The 18926-nt window shown below is 42.7% G+C and overlaps 1 protein-coding gene across 1 annotated transcript in view; it reads left to right on the forward strand.

The window, feature by feature from the left end:
• Positions 1-18926, forward strand: part of LOC144500377 (uncharacterized) — a 417466-nt gene that overhangs the window by 40024 nt on the left and 358516 nt on the right. The window lies entirely within an intron of this gene.

Below are 18926 nucleotides of genomic sequence, written 5' to 3' on the forward strand. Positions count from 1 at the left end.
ATCCTCCCGATCGCCGGTTACAGCGTGTGCAGTGTTCTCCACCCCGCTCCCCCTCCCCACCCCAATCCTAGTTGCAGAGTGCGCAGCGTCTCCCCGGCATGCCTCCGCCCGAGGCTCCGTCCCCTTCAAGCCCTGCCCCCTTCAGGCCCAACCTCTTTGGCACTGCCCAGTGCTCAGTGGACACTGCCAATGTGCCAGGATGGCAGCGCCAGTGTGCCCAGCAGACAGTACCAGGGTGCCAGGCTGGCATTGCCAAAGGGGCACCCCCCCCCGCCCCGACCTCCCAGGGGGGCCTCAATGGCCTCCGGTCCTGCTTGCGAGGTCATTATGACAGGTCCCCGTTGATGGGGACCATAAGTGATCCTTGCTAGTGAGGACTTTCACCGGTGAGGCCGCGAAGGGAAGTGAGCCCGGATGATTGCATTTAGATATTACGATCAGCCTCACACCCTTTTCAGGCATGAGGTTGATCTCGCTGGGTATCTGGTGCCGGTAAGATCGTGAGAGGTGAGAAATTGGGCGCAAACCGAATTTTTCAGCTCTCGCGCGATATTACCACTCACCCCACCCATCAGCCAGCAGGGCATGATTGTAAGATCGCCTCCACAATCTTGATTTAACATACCATTCAAAGCAACAGCATTCCCAGCTTTACAGCAGCGTCCTAGACAGGGTCAGGGAGCGAAATCATGGGCCCCAGTGCTCCTCCTCTTTCCAGGCCCGCGATTCCTAACCCCCCCCCCCCTTTAACCGTCCCTCTCAATTATGCAATTTCTTTTCCACTTTAAAAATTCACCAATCAATTAACCAAACAATCATGGATTGTTTGGTAAATTGATTGGTCCTAGTAAAATGGTCATGCCCTTTGTCAGCATCTGGTTACAAATATTGTCCAAAATATATGCCACATTATTGTTGCTCTTATTAATGACCAATGTAGGGTGGATTCTCTGGCCTTCCCCTGGTCTCTTTCTTGTGGTGGGAGGCAGCGCACGGGATCTTCTGGTTCCACTGCTGTCAATGGGATTTCCCATTCATCACAACCAGGCCACTGGGAAATCTACACCGGGGGTGCGTCATTGACAGGATCAGAAGATCCCACTGACGTGAACAGCTGGAAGGTTCCAGCCATAATGCTGTGTCAGTTTGTGTGTGCCCTATAGGTGATCTCACTATGATTACTAAACAAAGCAGAAAGTACAAGTTTTACTTTAACAGCATCATGCAATATTGTTTATTTGGCAGGAAAATATCCCATTAGTTATTTACAACGTGTGCAGATGATAACATTGATTTTGGTGACTGCCTCAGCCTTCATTAACATGTTCATTAACACATTATGACATATGGTCATGGTGATAGTAAATTCATATTTGGGGGAAGATTCAATACTTGCAACCCACATAAACCACACAAGATTTATTCTATAGAAATGGAAGAAGCCCTTCTTCTACCTGGGTGTATGATATTATTCAATACAAAAGTTGCAATTGGATTCTATTTCATCAGTAATCTCATAAGGTTGAAGGATCAAATGACACCTGAGCAACAAAAAGTGGAATGACTGAATATAGGTCTTCACTGGCTGTGAGAAGCATTGGAGCCCCCTGGTGTCTTTGTGCGACACAACTTTTAAGAGACCAGAAGACAAGGACTGAATGGTTCACAATCTGTGTTTTTGATGAGCAAGTTTGAAGAGTCTGCTGATGGTGCTTCTCCCCACAATATATTTTCAATAACTACAATGTTTATTTTACAATATTTCAGTACCTCAAAAAAACTCATAAATGCTTGAAGATAGAGTGAGTTAATAGGTAAATAGACTAAATGATAAAATTGAAGTCAATGGAAAAGATTCTTGAGAATCATGTGCAATGTAAAACAGGTTACTGATTCACTATGAGCTCACTGTGCACTCCTGTCCCGGCAATTTCACCCACAAAGCCTACTTAGCAATGAAATAAACAGAACTCAAAACCACAATTACACTCTCTATTTGAAAGATAATTATGGATGACAAAGGCCATCTATCCAAGCTCATCCATTCTGGATTGACATATGAACATGTGTATGATAACATTGCCTACATTATACCAGTGACTACAAATCAAAAATACTTAATTGGTTGTAAAGCAATTTGAACCATCATGAAAGTTGCTGTATAACTGTAGGTTTTGTCTTTCTTTCATTACACCTGTCTGCAGTAAGCAGAATGACTATAGCAAATTGGAGGCCCGATGTTAATCACAGAGCAATCAACTGATGTAAGGAAAGTAGCTAGAGAAATCACTATATTTACAAAACACTACAGTTCTGCAAATAACCTCTCCCAACCTCTCCTCTAACATCCCCACAACCCAGCTTCAACGTACTCCCTCCCAACTCCACGTACACATGAACACACACAACATCCAATTGGTTCTAAAATGATAGGCATCTGACTTACCTATTTTTCAAGCAAGAATCCCCTCAGTTGCTGTGCTGTTAACATTCAGGTTTTCCAGAAAAATAATAAAATTGGAATCGTGAAACTGCCTGAAGATCGGAAGCAGCACAGCAGCTCAGTGAAATTAACCTAACACTAACAGTCCGGCTTTTTAAAAAATCATTTCACTCAGTCTTTCTTTAAGCTGGTCTTTCAGGTCTGAAGCTCTGGCTGTTCAATATGGAGGACAAGAAGCTCTGTTTACAACACTGAGCTCCTGCTGCCTGCACACACCCCCCTCTTCAGGCCTTGGTCCTAGCTCCTCTAACACTAGCCTACATTAAATGCTTTATTATAGAAACATAGCAGGAGGAGGCCATTTGGCCCTTCAAGCCTGCTCTGCCATTCATTATGATCATGGCAGATCATCCAATTTAATAGCCTAATCCTGCTTTTTCCTCCGTAACCTTTGATCCCATTCGCCCCAAGTGCTATATCCAGCCGCCTCTTGAATACAGTCAATATTTTGTCATCAACTACTTCCTGTGGTAATGAATTCCACAGGCTCACCACTCTTTGGGTGAAGAAATGTCTCCTCACCTCCATCCTAAATGGTCTACCCTGAATCCTCAGACTGTGACCCCTGGTTCTGGACTCCCCCCACCATCGGGAACATCCTCCCTGCATCTATCCTGTCTAGACCTGTTAGAATTTTATAAGTCTCTATGGGATCCCACCTCATTCGTCTGAACTCCAGCGAAAACAATCCTAGCCTAGTCAATCTCTCCTCATACATCAGTCCTGCCATCCCCGAAGTCAGCCTGGTAAACCTTCGCACTCCCTCGAGAGCAAGAACATCCTTCCTCAGAAAAGCAGACCAAAACTGCACACAGTACTCTAGGTGTGGCCTCAACAAGGCCCTGTATAGTTGCAACAACACATCCCTGCTCCTGTATTCAAAACCTCTCGCAATGAAGGCCGACATGCCATTTGCCTTCTTTACCGCCTGCTGCACCTGCATGCTTACCTCCAGTGGCTGGTGCACAAGGACACCCAGGTCCCGCTGCATATTCCCCTCTCCCAATTTACAGCCATTCAGGTAGTAATCTGCCTTTTTTATTTTTGCTTCCAAAGTGAATAACCTCATATTTATCCAAATTATACTGCATCTGCCATTGATTAGCCTACTCACCAAACCTGTCCAGATCATTCTGAAGGATCTCTGCATCCTCGTCATAGTTCATCCTCCCACCCAACTTGGTATCATCTGCAATCTTTGAGATGTTACATTTTGTTCCTTCATCCAAATTAATATATATTGTGAATAGCTGGGGTCCCAGCACCGATCCCTGTGGCACCCCACTAGTTACTGCCTGCCAATTTGAAAAGTACCCATTAATTCCTACTATTTGTTTCCTCTCTGCCAACCAGTTTTCTATCCATCTCAATACACTTCCCCCAATCCCATGCACTTTAATCTTGCACGATAATCTCTTGTGCGGGACTTTGTCAAACACTTTCTGAAAGTCCAAATATACCACATCTACTGGTTCTCCCTTGTCAACTGTACCAGTTACATCTTCAAAGAATTCCAACAGATTTGTCAAGCATGATTTCCCTTTCATAAATCCATGCTGATCTGTCTGATCCTGCCACTGCTTTCTAAATGTTCCGCTATAAAGTCCTTGATAATGGATTCAAGAATTTACCCCACTACTGATGTTAAGCTTACTTGTCTATAATTCCCTGTTTTCTTTCTACCTCCCTTTTTGAATATTGGAGTGACATTCGCTACCCTCCAATCTGCAGGGACTGTTCCAGAGTCTATAGAATCCTGGAAGATGACCACCAATGCATCCGCTATTTCTAGAGCCACTTCCTTAAGTACTCTGGGATATAGATTATCAGGCCCTGGGGATTTATCTGCCTTCAATCCCATCAACTTTCCCAGCACTATTTCTCTACTAATATTGATCTCCCTCAGTTCTTCACTCTCACTAAATCTTGTATTCTCTAACATTTCTGACATCTGATTTGTGTCCATAGAAACCCTACAGTACAGAAAGAGGCCATTCGGCCCATCGAGTCTGCACCGACCACAATCCCACCCAGGCCCTACCCCCATATCCTTACATATTTTACCCGCTAATTCCTCTAATCGACACATCCCAGGACACTAAGGGGCAATTTTAGCATGGCCAATCAACCTAACCCGCACATCTTTGGACTGTGGGAGGAAACCGGTGCACCCGGAGGAAACCCACGCAGACACGAGGAGAATGTGCAAACTCCACACAGACAGTGACCCAAGCCGGGAATCGAACCCAGGTCCCTGGAGCTGTGAAGCAGCAGCGCTAACCACTGTGCTACCGTGCCGCCCGTGTCCTCTTTTGTGCTACCGTGTCCTCTTTTGTGAAGACAGAACCAAAGTATGTATTCAGTTGCTTGACCATTTCTTTGTCCCCAATTATATATTCCCGTTTCTGTCTATAGGGGACCTACATTGTCTTCACCAACCGCTTTCGCTTCATGTATCTATAGAAACTCTTAGTGTCAGTGTTTATGTTCTCTGCAAGCTTACTTTCATATTGTATTTTCCCCTTCTTAATCAATCCCTTGGTCCTTCTCTGCTGAATTCTACACTACTCCCAATCCTCAGACCTATTATTTTTCTTGGCCAATCTGTATGCTTCTTCCTTAGATCAGATACTCTCTCTAATTTCCTTTGTAAACCATGGATTGGCCCTCTTACCCATTTTGCTTTTGTGCCAGACAGGAATAAACAGTTGCTGCAGTTCCCCCATGCGTTCCTTGAATGTTTGCCATTGCCTATCCACTGTCATCCCTTTAAGTAACTCTCCCCAATCAATCAAGGCCAACTCACGCGTCATATCCTCAGTTTCCTTTATTAAGATTCAGCACCCTAGTCTCTGAATCAACTACTCCACTCTCCATCTTGATAAAAAATTCTATCATGTTATGGTTGCTCATCCCCAAGGGGTCTTGAACAGTTAGAGTGGCAATGATTCCCACCTCATTACACCGTACCCAGTCTAAGATGGCCTGCTCTCTGGTTGGTTTCTCCACATATTGGTCAAGAAAACTATCCCGTATACACTCCAAGAATTCCTCCTCTCAGGCATTGTGGCTAATTTGATTTGCCCTATGTGCAGATTAAATCACCCATGACCACCGATATTCCCTTATCACATTCATCACTAATTTCATGTTGGAAATGGCATTAAACATCACCACTGCAGTTTGGGGGTCTATATATGACACCCACTAATGTTTTTTGCCCCTTGGTATTTCTCAACTCTACCCTTACAGACTCCACGTTGTCAAAGCTAATATCCTTTTTCACTATTGTGCTAATTTCCTCTTTAACCAAAAATGCCACTCCACCACCTTTTCCATTATGCCTGTCCTTCCTAAATATTGATTAGCCTGGAACATTCAATTCCCAACCCTGGTCACCCTGCAGCCATGTCTCCATAATCCCAATTGTATCGTACCTGTTTATATGTACCTGCGCAATCAGTTCATCCACTTTATTGCAAATGCTCCGCACATTAAGGCACAGAGCCTTTAAGGTTGTCTTGATCCCAGTATTTTTTTCTACAGCCCTGTTTGAACTTTGACCTTGATTTCTCTGCCTATCACTTTTCTTATTCCCTTTTCTACCTTTTGTTTTTGTCCTTGCTCCCTCCTTCTCCGACTCCTTACATAGGATCCCATCCCCCTGGCATATTAGTTTAAACCCTCCCCAACAGCTCTCGCAAACACTCCCCCCGAGGACATCAGTCCCAGTCCTGCCCAGGTATAACCTGTCCAGTTTGTACATGTCCCACCTCCCCCAGAACTGGTCCCAATGTCCCAGGAATCTGAAACCCTCCCCGTGACACCATCTCTTCAGCCATGTATTTATCCGATATATCCTGTCATTTCTACTCTGACTAGCACTACCTTTGAGGTCCAATTTCTTAACTTTCTTCCTAGCTCCCTATATTCTGCTTTTAGGACCTCATCCCTTTTTTTACTTATGTCGTTTGTAACAATATGTACTACGACCACTGGCTGTTCGCCCTCCCCCTTCAGAATGTCCTGCAGCCGCTCCAACATATCCTTGACCCCAGCACCAGGGAGGCAACATACCATCCTGGAGTCTCATTTGAGGCCACCAAAACGCCTGTCCATTCCCCTTACAATTGAATCCCCTATAACTATTGCAGTGGCACACTTTTTACCCCTCCTCTCTGCAGCAGAACCAACGTGGTGTAACAAGTTTGGCTGCTGCTGCTTTCCTCAGAGAGGTCATTCCCCTCAACAGTATCCAAAGCCGTATATCTGTTTTGCAGGGGACTGGTCACAGGAGATTCCTGCACTACCTGCCTATCTCTCTTGCTCTGTCTGGTGGTCACCCATTCCCTTCCTGCCTGCGGAGTCTGAGCCTAAGGTGTAACCACCCCACTATACATGCTATCCATGATACTCTCTGACTCGTGGATGCTCCACAATGTCTCCAGCTGCCGCTCCAGCTCTGAAACTCAAGCTTCCAGGAGCTGTAGCTGGAGATACTTCCTGCTCATATGCTGACCCAGGGGACTGGAACTATCCCCAGCCTACCACATAGAACAAGAGGAGCAAACCATGGCTTGGAGCTCTCCTGTCATGTCTTACCCCTTTAAATTAAACTTTTGAAAGATGTTTTGGTTCAGATTATATCCAATTCTCTAGGGCCCTTCTTTCCTGCTCATTACTACCGAATATAACCTTTACAAACTATAAACCACAGAAATTACACGAAAATGCTATTGTAGTGTACACAACAACTACAATGCCAAGAATAAAAAGAAAATATTACTTACTAGTCACCAACCTGCTGGCTGTGACAGCACAGTTTGATTTCCTTCTAGCCCTTGAGTCTCCCTCGCAGGTCTGCCTCTCCCCAAGATGAACACTCTTTCCCCTCGGCACCAAATTCCCACTCAGCTCCAAATTCCCGATGCCCTCACTCTGGCTGAAGCTCACTCTGGCTGCAGTCTCTCTCCCACTGGCGTGCGCAGGCTCACTGGTCGTGCGCTTGCTAAAACTACTGCCTTATATACAGCTGAGGTGAGCTGGGATGACTCACATACCAGTCTAAAATTCCTAAGTATTCACACCTATTGAGGCCCTAATCAGGTTTCAATTGATTGACAGATAACTCTTTGTGAATGTTTGTGAATCTTTGCAAAAGTCTACCCCAGAGGGCTATGGAGTTTAGTTGTTGAGTGTATTTAAGACCAAGAGCGATATTAATGGGTCCTAAAGGGAATCCAGATATTGAAATAGTGCGGAGTTGACATGGAAGTTCAGCCATGCAGAATAGCAGGGCTATTGAGGAACTAGATATGTATTTTTGCTCGAGAGTGCTGGTTGAGTGGAAACGAGACACTCAAATGGATTCTGAAGAATTCAAAAATATATTTGAGCTATGGTGCTGAGTGGCAATTTATTGAACAAGTGAAGCACCTTGCATGGGGTCTATGACTCCATGACCTTGTAAGATCAGAAATATGAAATCAGAAAGTAAAAATGGAAACATTTCTTTATAAAAATGCGTTCACTAAAGCAGTGATCTATTCTTTGTGCAGTGCAGATCATACGGATCTTTCATCTGTCCTCATTCTGAGAGCTGGCCACACTATTAACAATTTTTCTCAACAGATTTATATTCTTTGCTGCCCTCACAGCCTTTCCCATGGAAAGGTCGATCCACAATCCGACAATATCCATCCATGCCACCTCCCTTGTGCACGCAGATCATACAGAAAATCAAAATAAGCAATAAAATGGTCAATTAAAATGTGATGGCAAGAACGGATGGAACGTATCCAAAACTGCCCGAACAGAATGAAGCATAGCGGTGTGTTAAAATTTAAATTACAGGGTTAGGGTTAATTTGGACCAGTTAGGAAAGTAGCGAACATGGCTAACTTTTGAGAAAAATGTTGACGTGCATAGTTCTGGAAGAATACAGCTCTGTTACCTTCACATTTATACTAGGAAAATATTAAGAGTTTGGTTATAAAGGATGTAATTGATCAGCTAAAGACAGTAATTCTAAATCAGCATAAATGCTTGAACTGTGACAATTCACTGGTAGTTGAGGATTTAACATAATTGATAGATGATTAACTTATAACTTGCATTTTCAAAATCCCAAAGACTTTGGATTTTGTTCACCATGACATTTCTGCAACTACTGACCTGCTCAACCACACCCTCACCTCCACTTTTGATGCCTTAATCCCAATTAAAACCATTGCACTCTTTCATCTTGACCTTTCCACTGGTACAGCCCTCATCTCCACTCCCTTACGTTTAGCTATTCACTGCCACATCTGGCAGGTCTACATGAAACACTGGTGGGTTTGACTCTTGTTTCACTATTCCAGGATTATCTTGCAATGCGACAATAACTTGTTTTTTTTCTCTCTCTACTGCAAACTGTCTTCATAAACTCCTGTCCTGCCACCTCCATTCTCACCTCCAATAACTGCGAGGGGCTCATGGAATTCCTTATCACTAAGATTAAGACCGGTATGGTGGCACAGTGGTTAGCACTGCTGCCTCTCAGCACCAGGGATGCGAGTTCGATTCCCGGTTTGGATCACTGTTTGGAGTTTGCACGTTCTCCCCGTGTCTGCGTGGGTTTCCTCCGGGTGCTCCAGTTTCCTCTCACAGTCCGAAAGACATGCTGGTTAAGTGCATTGGCCTTGCTAAATTCTTCCTCAGTGTACCGGAACAGGCGCAGGAGTGTGGCAACTAAGGGATTTTCACAGTAACTTCATTGCAGTGTTAATGTAAGCCTACTTGTGACACTAATAAATAAACTTAAACTCATCACTGACACTTCTCTATTTATTTTATCTACTTTCAGTTGGTAAGGAAAACACTAGTTTCTACACATTGAATCATCAAAAATTTAAGATTCTTGTATCTGGAGTGATTCTTTACAAATTCTGTCAGTGGAAATGGGCTTTCTTGCATCAGTGTAATTAGACTTACCTCATTACTTGCTTCCCTGTGTAAATTTTTAAAATTCAGTTTTGGGACATGGGTGTCGCTGGCTGGTCGACATTTATTGCACTTCCCTGGTTGCCCTTGGAGGGCAGTTGAGAGTCAACCACATTGCTGTGGCTCTGGAATCACATGTCATACAGACCAGTTAAGAGCGGCACATTTCCTTCGCTAATGGACATGAGTGAACCAGATGGGCTTTTCCTACAATCGACAATGGTTTAATGGTCATCAGTAGATTCTTAATTCCAGATCATTTTTTTTTCATTGAATTCTAATTCCACCATCTAGTTCCACTGGGCCAATCGCCTCCCTATAAATAATCTAAGATGTTGAGATGATATACAAGTTTATATTCAGCACCAATTTGTGTAGAAAGCAGGATAGAGGAAAAGAATAAGACAGAGATCCAGAGAGACTGAGCAACTTGGAAGATGTATCAAAAATATATTCAATATTTAAAAATCTAGGATTTCCCAAACTTTTCCAGCCACTGAACACATTTGACCTTCCAAGAGTATTGAAGGAGCCCAAGAAACATTATTACATTGAAGAATTAAACCACAAAAAATATTATTGTGCAATAGATACAAATGTACAAAAACACACTCAAAAGATGTTTCTATGTCTTATATGTACACTTACATTGCAATGAAAAAACTTCTGTTATTCAACAAATACTTCCAATTCTTACCATCATTTTGTTCCAGCTGCCTCACAAAAGCAGCCAGCATAATCAAGGATCCTATGCACCCCGGACAAACTCTCTTCCACCTTCTTCCATCAGGAAAAACATACAAAAGTCTGAGATCATGTACCAACTGACTCCAGAAAAGCTTCTTCCATGCTGCCATCAGACGTTTGAATGGAGTTACCATATATTAAGCTGATCTTTCTCTACACACTCTATTTGTAATACATATTCTGCACCCTCTCCTTTCTTTCTCCCCTATGTACTCTATGAATGGCGTACTTTGTGTCTATATATGTGCGCGTATCTTGAAACCCACGGTCTAACCAACCCTGGAAAGCTGCAGGCGTCCTGCGGAACCACTGATCTAGGGGAACAAAGTGGTGTTAAAATGGATCTCAGTGTAGTTGTTGACTTAATATTAAAAGTATTATTCCAAAGAGAGATAAAATATTGGAGTTCAGAAGTTGGCCCACAGAATACAATTCAAACAAAATAATGTCCATACGCACACAATCCAGAATGTCAAATAGATAGAATTGTATTATTTTTTGCAACAGTAGATGACCTCAAAGAAGAGAGAATAAAACTAAAGAAACTGCAGGAAAATTTCCTGAGGAACAATGTTTTCACACACATTCACTTACTTGTGTTCAGACTATCAACTAGTTCATTAAATACAGACTCAATTGAAACATTGAGAAATGAATTAGATCAGTCCCTGAACTGTAAGAGCACAGAGATGTGAATTTGAAGCAAGAGAAAATTGAAAGTCATTCAAAACAGGACCTGGGAGAAGAGCAAGATGAATGGCATTTCTCATTTCTGCATTGTTTACACCACCATTCTGTTCCATAAGTGGTGGCCATGATGAAGGTTATTCTCAGTGCCCGGAAAATGTCACTCAACCTAAAACTGATAACATCTACCTGATTAATCAGACGTTAGTAAAGGGTACCCACAAAAGATCAATTTCTAATTTATATTCTGAAATATGATTTTTTTTAAAGTTATTTGTTCTTGGCATGACAAAGTGACATTTGTGAAAATGTGGAGAGTCACTTTTTGAGCAACTATTTGTGCAACTGAATGACTTGCCCAGGTCATTTCAAAGAGCATTAAGATTTAAGCTGGAGGCAAGTTCCCTTCATTAAAGGGCATGAATGTCTTTTTAAAAAATCTAGCTGGCTCAGTCAGCAGCCTTTATGATTATTTTATTTTGGTACTAGTTTATTGAATTTTCTTTCAGAATTTGCCATGGTGGGATCTGAACTGACTACAATACCACTAGTGGCGCCCTGTGGTATTGTTTATACAAGTCTCCAAATTTGGTAACGTGCTTAAACAACATGGAGAAAAGCAAGATTTGATTTGATTTATTATTGTCACATGTATTAACATACAGTGGAAAGTATTGTTTCTTGCATGCTATACAAAGCATACCATTCATAGAGAAGGAAACAAGAGAGTGCAGAATGTAGTGTTACAGTCACAGTTAGGATGTAGAGAAAGATCAACTTAATGCAAGGTACGTCCATTCAAAAGTCTGACAGCAGCAGGGAAGAAGCTGTTCTTGAGTCATTTGGCACCTGACCTCGGGCTTTTGTATCTTTTTCCCAACGGAAGAAGGTGGGAGAGAGAATGTTCAGGGTGCGTGGGGTCCTTAATTATGCTGGCTGCTTTTCCGAAGCAGCGGGAAGCGTAGACAGTGTCAATGGATGGGAGGCTGGTTTGCGTGATGGATTGGGCTACATTCACGACCTTTTGTAGTTTCTTGTGGTCTTGGGCAGAGCAGGAGCCATACCAAGCTGTGATACAACCAGAGAGTTGGAGAGAGTCATAGCTGACATGCCAAATTTCAGGAAGTAGAGGCGTTGGTGGAGTTTTTTAACGATAGTGTCAGTATGGGCGGACCAGGACAGGTTGTTGGTGATCTGGACACCTAAAAACTTGAAGTTCTCGATCCTTTCTACTTCGTCCCCGTTGATGTAAAAATGTGTTTTGCGAATGATTTCTCTTCTAGCACCAACCATTGAAACACTGAATTGTCTTTTCAATTTTTTCTCTCTACATTTGGAATTAATTTACAAGTGCAAATGGCTGATATACATGACCATTATTTATCCATTCATCATTAGAGTTGATGCACTGTAATGGAAAATCAAATTTACAAGCCACTTGCTGAGTATCTTTCACCTCGGTATATGTACTACATGAAACTGTACAGTGAGCGTCAAATATTTAATAAACCACCACAATGTAAGAATTGTTTTAGCCGTATCACTATTTTTGAAATATTCAAAAGTACTTAGAAATAAAGATTTTGCACATATGCAAATTTAAATACACCAAACTTCGGCAAGTGACAATTTTATTTTAAGGTAACCTTCCCTCCCTCAACTCATGCAGTTATAATGGTCTCCCACATAAGAAGGATGCTATTGTTTCAGACACATTTGAAAACAGCAGAGTAACCCAGTCTTCCTCTTTTGAAAAAAATAGAAGACTCTGGGATTATAAAGCTTTCCCACATATAGGTACCTGCTGGAATAGTTTGCCTGGTTCTATCACTTGTGCAGATTTAAGATCTACTCTTCCTTCTCCCATGTTAAGTACCACTGACGAAAGGGATGTCAAACAGCCCACACCCAAATTTTTAAAGCTGGAAGCCAGATGTGCAAGGCATGACTTGCTGACTTTCTACATAGAACAGCTTCTGGTCTACAAATGAGGCCACCCTATGATTTTGCGGTCAATGGTAAGGCAGACAAAGGAAAGCTGCCCACAAAAATCTAGCAGTTTCTGGTGTGGATTGGAATATTGCATCAAGTGAGGAGGATGCAGAGATGTTTCAGTGCAATTTAGACAAGCTGAGTGAGTGGGCGAACACAGTACAATGTAGATAAATGCGAGGTTATCCACTTTGGTAACAAAAACAGGAAGGCAGATTATTATCTGAATGGCTATAAATTGAGAGAGAGGGCAATGTGCAACGAGATCTGGGTTTTTGTACACCAGTCACTGAAGGTAAGCATACAGATGCAGCAGGCGGTAGAGAAGGCAATTGGTATGTTGGTTTTCATAGCAATAGGATTCAAGTTCAGGAGCAGGGATGTCTTGCTCCAATGACACAGGGCCTAGGTGAGGCCACACCTGGAATATTGCGTGAAGTTTTGGTCTCCTTATCTGAGGAAGGATGTTCTTGCTGTGGAGGGAGTGCAGTGATGGTTTACAAGACTGAATACTGGGATGGCAGAACTGACGTATGAGAAGAAATTGAGTCAGTGAGGATTAAATTCATTGGAGTCCAAACAAATGGGGTTGGGGATGGGGGGGGCTGATCTCATAGAAACCTATAATATTCTAACAGGATTGACAGGGTAGATGTAGGAATGATGTTCCCAATGGTGAGGAGTCCAGGACCGGGGGTCATAGTCCAAGGATAAGGGGTAAACCATTTCGGACTGAGACGAGGAGAAATTTCTTCACCCAGAATGGTAAATCTGCGGACTTCATTATCACAGAAAGTAGTTAAGGCTAAAACATTGTATGTTTTCAAGAATGAGTTAGATATAGCCCTTAGAGCAAAAGGGGTCAAAGAATATGAGGGGGGGGGAAAAGAGAGATGGGATTCAGATTATAGAGTTGGACGATCAGCCATGATCATAATGAATGGCAGAGCACGTTCGAGGGGCTGAATGGCCTACTCCTGCTCCTATTTTCTGTGTTTCTATGCAAGTCAAGGGAAGCCAACAGACAGCCAGCAACAGCAATGTCAATAAGCAAAGTAAGCAGTCAATCACACTGAAGAATTCTCACAGATAGAAAATCACTCAGTAAAAATCACTGATCATCCTTCATCCTTTATAGATTCTTGCAGACAGTGAAATAAAGATTGGGCTATACATATACTGAACAACCAAAAATATTAAAAACTATGGAATAATCATAATGGAAAAAAATGGCATTACACAAATATAAAATTAGATTTCCAGGGGAAAGGATTGTTCAGTAGTAGTTATGAATTAATATACTGTTAAAGCTCAGTTACATCTCATTGACAAGGCAGAAATATTTGAGAGATTTCTAACAGCAATGTTACACATTTGTGCAAAGATAGCACTGAAACATTTACAACATCTTCAGCCAGTTGTGCCTCCTGGAGCATCCAAACCAGACTCCTCCTGAGGCCTCACCATCATAGGTGCCAGTCTTCAGTCTTTTCAATTCACTCCAGGTGATATCAAGACATGATTGAAGGCAGTGAATGTAGCAAGGGCTGTGAGCTCTAACAACATCCCAGCTGTAGTACTGAAGACTTGTGCCCCAAAACTACTGCACCCCTAGCCAAGCATCTGGTACAGTCATAACACTGGCATTTACGTCGTAATGTGGAAAATTGATCAGGTATGTCTCGTCTGCAAAAAGCAGGACAAATCCAATTTCTCCCAATCAGCAGCAAAGTGACAGAAGGGACCGTTCATTGACATAGTGTTCAGTACCATTCATGACTCTTCAGATAATGAAGCAGTCTGCCTGCATGCAGCAAAACCAGAATAACATTCAGGCTTGGATTGTAAGTGGCAAGTCACATTTGTGCCAAGCACAAATGTCAGTTTACCACTGACCAGAAACTTAACTGGACCAACCATATAAAGACTATGGTCACAGGAGTGGGTCAGAGGCTGGGAATCCTGCAGTAACTAACACACCTCCTGATACCCAAAGCGTCCCACCATTGACTGTCCACTTATCTGGATGAGTGCAGCTCCAACAACACTCAAGAAACTTGACACCATCCAGGATAATTGCTACCCCTTCTACAAACATTCAATCCGTCCACCACTGATGAACAGTGGCAGTCATGTGTAGCATCTACAAGATGCTCTACAGGAACTCACCAAGATTCCTTAGGCAGCATTTTCCAAACCCATGACCACTTCTCCAGTGTAGGAGAAGGGCAGCAAATAAGAGGGAACATCCAATCTGGAGGTTCTCCTCCAAGTCATTCACCATCCCGAGTTGGAAATCTATTGCTGTTCCTTCACTGTCACTGGAACAAAATCATGGAACTCCTTCCCTAACAGCTGTGGGTGTACCTATACAGTAAGAAGTCTAACAACACCAGGTTAAATTGGTAGCAAGTGCCACTAGCTTTCGGAGCGCTGCCCCTTCGTCAGGTGGAGTGGAGATGTGCTCACAAACAGGGCTATTGTGAGCACATCTCCCACTCCACCTGATGAAGGGGCAGCGCTCCGAAAGCTAGTGGCATTTGCTACCAAATAAACCTGTCAGTGTATCTATACCTCAGGGACTGTAGTCATTCAAAGTAGCAACTCACCATCACCTTCTCAAGGGCAACTAGGAATTGGAAATAATTGCTGACCTAGCCAGTGACACCAACATCATGTAAATGAAGATTAAAAAAACAGCACCTTGGGTATATCTACACCACACAGACTGCAGTGGATCAAGAAGGTAGCTCACCACCAATTTCCCAGGGACAATTTGGATGGGGAATAAATGTTGACCTTGCTAGCAATGTTCATAATCCATGAACGCATAAAAATTCTCAGGGGAAATTCTCACCTACTCAGTATTTCTGAGACTGCCATCTGCGAAGACTTCAGCATTGTACACTGTGGAGCAAAATGGAATCACTGGCAGCAACTTAAGAACATAGAAAATAGGAGAAGTAGACCATATGGCCCCTCAAACCTGATCTTCCATTCAATTTGATCATGTCAGATCTTCTGCCTTAACTCCACTTTCCTGCTCACTTCCGATATCCACTGATTCTCTAAGGGAGAGAATTCTGAAGACTTACAACTTTATGTTGACTTACAACTGAATGAAGAAATTTCTCAACTCAGTACTAAATGATCATTCCCCATCCATCTTGAGACTGTGCCCATGTTCTAGATTCACCAGCTAAGAGAAACAACTTCTAAGCCCCTTCAGAATCTTGTATGCTCATTGAAACCACCTCCAATTTCTCTATACTCCAGATGGTAGAATTCCAATTTACTCAGCCTATCATAGAGCAACCCTTTTATCCCAGCAACCAATTTATTGAAAATTTGCTGGACTGCCTCCAATGCTCCTTTAGGTATGGAGACCAAAACTGTGCACAGTACTCGAGGTATGATCTCACCAAAGCCCTATACAATTGTAACAAGACTTCCTTGTTTTTGTACTGCAATCTTCTTGCAATAAAAATTAACGTGCAATTTGCCTTCCTAATTGCTTGTGTGTGCTTTCTTTGTTCCTTATATGAGTACACTCAAGTTTCTCTGATAATCAATATTGATAAGTTTCACACCTTTAAAAAAAATATTCTGCTTTTCTACTTCTACTACTGCACAGTGGATGTACCTACATATGGCCTGCAGTGGTTCATAAGTGAGTGGCTCACCAACACGTTATCAAGGGCAATTAAGAGATGGACAATAAATGCTGGCCTAGCCAGCAATGCCCAGACCCCCTTACCACACATTACTGTCCACTCACTTAAATTGTACAAATCTTTTTGCAGTTTTTTTGTGTCCTCCTCACAGCTTACATTCCTACCTAGCTTTGCATCATTAGGAAACTTCAATACATTACCCTGGGTCTCCGACTCAGTCATTAGTACAAGGCTGAATTTTCCGACCTCGTCCGCAGTTCCCCAGTCCCGCTGCAGGTGAATGGAAATTTGGCTGAGGGCAAAGTCTCTGTTCTTGTTGGCGGCGGGGCACGCGCGGCTGGAAATTTCCAGCTGTAGATTATGAAGTACTGAGACCCCAGCACTGATCCTTGTGGTACATCACTAGTCACAGCCTATCAACTTGAAAATGCTTTACTTATCCCTACCCTCAGCTTTTTAATCATTAACCAATCCTCTGTCCACGCTAAAATATTATACCACCAAATCTATGAGCCCCTATCTTGAAAATTAACCTTTTGTGTTGCATGTTATCAATTGCCTTTTTCAGTTCCAAGTATACCATCTACAATGGCTCCTCTGTAACTACCCTTACAGGTTACATCCTTAAAACACTAATACATTTGTCAAAAACAATTTCTCTTTCATAAAACTATGTTACCTCTGTTGGATCATACTTTAATTTCCTCAATGCTTTAAGACTTTCTTAACAATAGATTTGCTTAACTGCCCATGTGCAGACCTCTCAAGTTGCTGTCAGTTTCTCAGAACAATGACAGTGGATCTTGAAAGTTTCATCTCAGAAACCTGATATAGCCCCAACTCAAGGATGCTCCCTTACTGCACCAGTGTGAATGAGAATTTTGCTTTTCTCTGCTATATTATTCCATCTCATTTCAGACTTCCAGCATCTGCAGTATTTTGCTTTTGTGTATTTGTATCTGTACATCCTGATCAAATATTGAGAATTAATAAATAATCTCTTACCAAGAATTTAGCTACATCATTTGTCAGCATAACCGTCAGGAAATCACAAATTTCCTGCACACAACAAGCACTTTGGAATCTCATGTGAAGTTATGACCTAAACAAGTAACATGATTAACAGCAATCACTGAATACTATGGGCTAGGTTATTTGGTGCCGGAGCGCGGCGACCTCTTGCAAGCTGTGCCCAGCATACCATCTAATTCTAGCTTTTACTCTTGTTCTATGCTTTTAAAACATTCTGCACCTTCTCCTTTCCTTCTCTATGCTTTATCTGTATATCGTGCAAGAAACAATACTTAGAACATAGAACATTACAGCGCAGTACAGGCCCTTCAGCCCTTGATGTTGCGCCGACCTGTGAAACCAATCTAAAGCCCATCTAACCTACACTATTCCAATATCATCCATATGTTTATCCAATGACCATTTAAATGCCCTTAATGTTGGCGAGTCCACTACTGCTGCAGGCAGGACATTCCACGCCCTTACTACCCTCTGAGTGAAGAACCTACTTCTGACATCTGTCCTATATATATCACCCCTCAATTTAAAGCTATGTCCCCTCGTGCTAGCTATCACCATTCGCAGAAAAAGGCTCTCACTATCCACCCTATCTAATCCTCTGATCATCTTGTATGCCTCTATTAAGTCACCTCTTAACCTTCTCTCTAACGAAAACAACCTCAAGTCCCTCAGCCTTTCCTCATAAGACCTTCCCACCATACCAGGCAACATCCTAGTAAATCTCCTCTGCACCCTTTCCAATGCTTCCACATCCTTCCTATAATGCAGTGACCGGAACTGTACACAATACTCCAAGTGCGGCCGCACCAGAGTTTTGTACAGCTGCAACATGACCTCCTGGCTCCGAAACTCAATCCCTCTACCAATAAAAGCTAACACTCCGTATGCCTTCTTAACAACCTGGGTGCTAACTTTCAGGAATCTATGCACATGGACACCGAGATCTCTCTGTTCACCCACACTACCAAGTATCTTACCATTAGCCCAGTACTCTGTATTCCTGTTACTCCTTCCAAAGTGAATCACCTCACACTTTTTCCGCATTGAACTCCATTTGCCACCTCACAGCCCAGCACTGCAGCTTATCTATGTCCCTCTGTAACCTGCAACAACCTTCCGCACTGTCCACAACTCCACCAGCTTTACAGTCATCCGCAAATTTACTAACCCATCCTTCTACGCCCTCATCCAGGTCATTTATAAAAATGACAAACAGCAGTGGCCCCAAAACAGATCCTTGTGCGGTACACCACTAGTAACTGAACTCCAGGATGAACATTTCCCATCAACCACCACCCTCTGTCTTC

This window comes from Mustelus asterias, chromosome 11, assembly GCF_964213995.1.
Source record: "Mustelus asterias chromosome 11, sMusAst1.hap1.1, whole genome shotgun sequence".
Taxonomy (NCBI): domain Eukaryota; kingdom Metazoa; phylum Chordata; class Chondrichthyes; order Carcharhiniformes; family Triakidae; genus Mustelus; species Mustelus asterias.